Genomic DNA, 4,955 nt, shown 5'->3' on the forward strand with positions numbered 1-4,955 from the left:
GCTGGGAGTTGGAGTCCATTCAAGAGCTCAAAAACTCATTGCCATTCAGTCGATGCCAACTCATAATGTCCCTATAGGACAGAGTAGAACTTCCCCTACACGTTTCCGAGATCATTTGGGGACTAGAAGGCCCCAACCTTTGCCCCCAAAGCAGGCTGACTTTGCCCAACTCCTAACCACTCCACTACCCGGGCTCGGTGGGTTTCAATTGGCTAGCCCTAAAGGACATCCTTGCATGAAAGAAATTCCTCAGTATGTGGAAGCCATGCAACCTACCTTGTGTTTCTGTGAATCAAAGAACAAAGGTCTACTTTTTATTTAACGAAGATTTGCTGTTGTCTTTAAGGTTGTAGTCTATTCTTTGACACATATAGGATAAGTTCTGGGGAATCAGAAATGAAGGAGTCTTGCATATGGCAAGCTTTAAATAATATTTTTAGATAATGCCATGCACAGTTCTTATACATATTGGCTCATTGGAAAGTTGTTTAATGATTAGTTTAGCTTACTCTGCTTTTTACCAGAAAAGTCTTGGTTTCCTTGCAAGAATTCACTCTCTGTTTACATAAGAATGACAATGAAGTGTCCTTTCAGGAATCCAGAGAAATATCAAAATTTGGCTCTATTAACATCTAGTATTTTTGCCTTTACTATATGCATTCATGACCATATTTAGTAATGTGTGTAATACATATTATCTCTTCAATCCTTACAATGCAGATCTTTTGCTATCATTTATGGATCAAGTGAGATGGCAACGGAGAGATTCAGAAATATTTGCCATATGCCAGAGAAAATACTTAGAACAAAGAGGATTCAAGTTAAATTCGAGTTCTCTGAGCCCATGCACTAAATAGCTCCCCTTTGTTTTCTCGTAGATCAAAATGTATAAAGCAGAGGTCCAGAGAGCCTGACCAAACCTTCATCTACATTACAACATCAAACGGATTCCAGGCTCCTGGCTAGAAACTGGACTCCAGAGCCTGTCTTGACATCTCTCTCTTATATTATAAGGGACTGATGTGCAAGGATGAAGCAGAAAGAGGACAACAGATCAAATCCATGAGGAAGGACAAGATAAAGACCTGTCCTGATTTATAACTTGCCAGCACTTTCTGTGAGTCCCTTAATTTCAGACATACTTTCAATCACCAATGCACCAAGAAGCTCCACTACTGTGCCCTGTAGTGAACCAGGAATCCCCACCACCAAAGAGCGCAGTGAGCAGGGATGTTTGCCTGCAGGGAAAAGGGAAATGCCATGCTAGGTTGAGTTGGCAAGACTGGTAATTGCCAGAGTTTCAATCCCCACTGACACACACACACACACACACACACACACACACCTTACTACCAGCAAGTCAATTCTGACTAATGGTGACCATACAAGACATGGTGGAACTGCCCCTGTGAATTTCTAAGATGTAATTCTTCACAGGAGTAGAAAGCCTCCTCTTTCTCCCAAGGAGGGGCTGCTTGTTTCTAACTGCTGACCTTTCCATTAGCAGCCCAATGCTCAGCCACTATGCCAGCAGGCCCCATCAAAAGGCTGTAGCCTTTTCCTCTTCTCTAAAAATACACTAATGTATATTATTCTTTTGTCTGTGTGGTTGTCTGTAACGAAAAACAAGGTACATAAAAAACTTAGTGCAAATCCTGTCACTGGAAATCTTTTCGTGAACATTTGTGATATTGTAGTTACTGTCATTATTGTCATCATCACCTACAACTCAGTGGTGACCGTTTGAAGTCAGAAGGACCTATTTCCTTCTCTTGGAGAAATGTCTACAAGGGACAACAGAAGAAATCAATTCTAAATGAACTTCCTCAAATCTCTACCAGAATAGAAATGTCACAGGCTTTGAACTGAAGCTTGGCACATTTCAGGGCCTCCCACCTGACCGTCCAACATGTGCTGCTTGTCCTGATGAAGAGAAAACAGTGCTTCCAAAACCCTCTGTCCACTGTCTCCCACGGAACTCCCTGAACTGCTTTGGGTGTGTGCTGGGCATGACCAAGGAGTCTGCTCTACCAACCTTCCCCTGCTTGGTGGACAATGAGGGCTGAGGCTTCTTCCGCAGGATTATCAGGAAAAGAAATTCAGTCACGGACCTTCTGATGCAGGCAACCAATAGCGAGCAGAGACATGATTGTGTAGCTCCCTGGATGGATATGGGCAAATTGAAAACCTGGACGACATAGGCAGTTTGTTTAAAATTGAAAGGTCATGAGACCTAAATACCAAGAGCTCACAATTAGCCAAATTGGTACACATTAATCTCTAAAGACTTGTTAATATTAATGACAGAGGCAGAAAGAAAGCCATTGTCCTTGGAATCTGTGTCCTGTGCTTCTAAGGCTAAAACTCACCATGTTCCTCATTTCTACGTTGTAGGGGTATTACCATGAAAAATCAGACACTTTTTATTTTCCAATTTAAAAAAATCACAGCATGATTTGCTATCTAAAACTGGTGAATTTCAAAATCTGATTTAAGGAATATTCAGTCTTTATCCTTGTATGGTGCAAAAGGGAAAGATTAGCAAATTAAACCCACCCAAAGCTTCCAGCACCCTGGTGAGGTAGTGGGTACCCACTGGAATGGTAACCCAGCCACTCAGCAGGAGAAAGAGGAGACTTTCTACTTCTGAAAATTGTTAAAATCTCCGAAACTCACAGGGGCAGTTCGCCCGTGTCCTGGGTCACCGGGAGGCCGCACTGACTCACGGACAGTGAGTTTGGAGTTTGGGAGTGGTTCCTTGGAAGACAGGCTTGATGATCCTCTTCCAAAGGTCACAGCCTTAGAAATCTGTTGGAGTGCAATATTACTCTGCACATGAGAGCCAAGAGTCAGACTCAACTCCATTGTTTAAATTAATGTTTGTGTCACTAAGGACAACTTTCAGTAGCTCTTGAATGTGGTTTTTCGTTTGATGCTGGGGCGATTTTAATTTTTGCCAGTTTAAATGACATCCTCAATTCTGGTTTTTCTGTGTAGCTAATGAATGTTGGAACATTTAAAAAAACTACTGTTTTGTGATACTTATTTGGTAACTTTATTCCTCACTTTACTATTTCTGTTGTCCTCAGAGAAGACTGCATTCAAGATGTTGGCCAGGGGGTAATCATTTTAAGGCTTGATAGGATTAAGATTGAGTTCAAAGGTCACTTGGGTGTCACTTACCAGGATTCAGTTCCTCAAAGATTGTTGGTAGAAGCCTCCTTCATCTTCTATCCATAATATTATTGTGTAAATTTCCCATCCACCATCCCACTGTCAGTGTATCATGCTGTGGTAGCCTGTGTCTTACGGTGATTCTGGAAGCTGTGACATGAGTATTTCAAAGCCCAGCAGGGACACCCTAGGGAACCAAGTTTCAGTGGCGCTTCAAGAATAGGAACAGATCAGATTGAAAAATTTGCTCAGGGAGTAAACATGGTCAGTCATGGTTGTCCCACTGAGATTTAAGAGATATATTTCTTCTTGCTGTGTAGCTATAATGGTGCCTAACCATCATGACATCATCCAAGTCATCAGAGATGATTGGACATTTATCTTCTTTCACGTTATTTTAGGATATCAAAAGTAAGCGCTTTCCTTTCCACAACAGCAATCTTGTTTGGACTTCATTTCAGTCACAATTTCCTGTGTTCTCATTTTTAAATAATATTTTTAGATAATGCCATACATAGTTCTTATACATATTGGCTCATTGGAAAGTTGTTTAATGGTTAGTTTAGCTTACTCTGCTTTTTACCAGAAAAGTAAATTACCATTGCAGTCATGAGAAATGGGTGGAAGGAATGCACATGGAAAAAGGTGAGGAGGTGAGAGGAGATGTATTGTTATGTGATATTTGCACCCTTATTTTTAATCCCTTTCTTATTTGTATAACTTATTAAGCTAATGATTTATTCTGTGGTTTTTATCTTGTGCTTATTAGTAGATGGTGAAAATAAATTAATGCTTATAATAACAAAAACAAGTGAAGCATTTCTTCTCTCAGAAATTAATAAATATCTTTGTACATGTCTAGTTGCTCAGTGAGGAAGAAATTATTAGATGTGTGGATGAAATATGTTGTCACTTTCTGTTCTAAGAAACTTAGCGGAATAAGTACCTAATTTCTACCCAAACTGTGATATATTTGAGAATAGAGGATAATGATATCTTTCTATTCTTTACTCATAAACTGCTTGATAAATCATTATGTAAACATTAATTCTAAGATCTTCTGCCACAGTGAACTCATGATATAGAGTAGCAATAAGCCATTAAATTGCTAAATTATTGAATCACTACATTTTTGTATACATTTATGTAAACATATCCAAAAAAGGCACCAAATTCTTGCTAAATATCATATTATGCTGTCTTTTGATAACACACAGTAGACTCTCCTCATTTTTTTTACCTCTTTTAATTTAAAGTTTTTTAAAGAATGCTGTTGAGTAACTAGCATATGCATGGGGAAAATACTAGATGGAAATGTGCCAAGAGGTTCATAGGAGCCAAGACACAAAGCTGTGACAACCTATGTTAGGAGCGAGAACCCAGATAACAGAAAGGGTGTGAAATTTGGAGGCAGCTTCATCACACCACACTTTACTATTAAAAAAAAGGAGAGATTCCAGCATGATGTGAAACATCCACTTAACTTCCTCATAGTGAAGGGACTAGAATTTGGAGGTTTCCAAGGGTTCAGATGGGCAAAGGTGTGGGATATAAAGTAATAGGCTAGGGCACATAGGTGTGAAATTGGCAAAGTTGAAGATAATAGTGTATAAGAGGTTTATGGGCAAAAAAGGAGGTTGGGACAGCGTGAGTTATTGGAAAACTTGGTTTGTTAGTCTGAATAGACTAGAGACACAAATCCACAGAAACTCATATGTATATAAGAGAGAGTTTTATATAAAAGGTAAGTGTATTAAAATAGTGATGCTCACCTTCCAACA

Source organism: Echinops telfairi, unplaced genomic scaffold (assembly GCF_000313985.2).
Source record: "Echinops telfairi isolate 266 unplaced genomic scaffold, ASM31398v2 ScPeMD7_36;HRSCAF=134, whole genome shotgun sequence".
Taxonomy (NCBI): domain Eukaryota; kingdom Metazoa; phylum Chordata; class Mammalia; order Afrosoricida; family Tenrecidae; genus Echinops; species Echinops telfairi.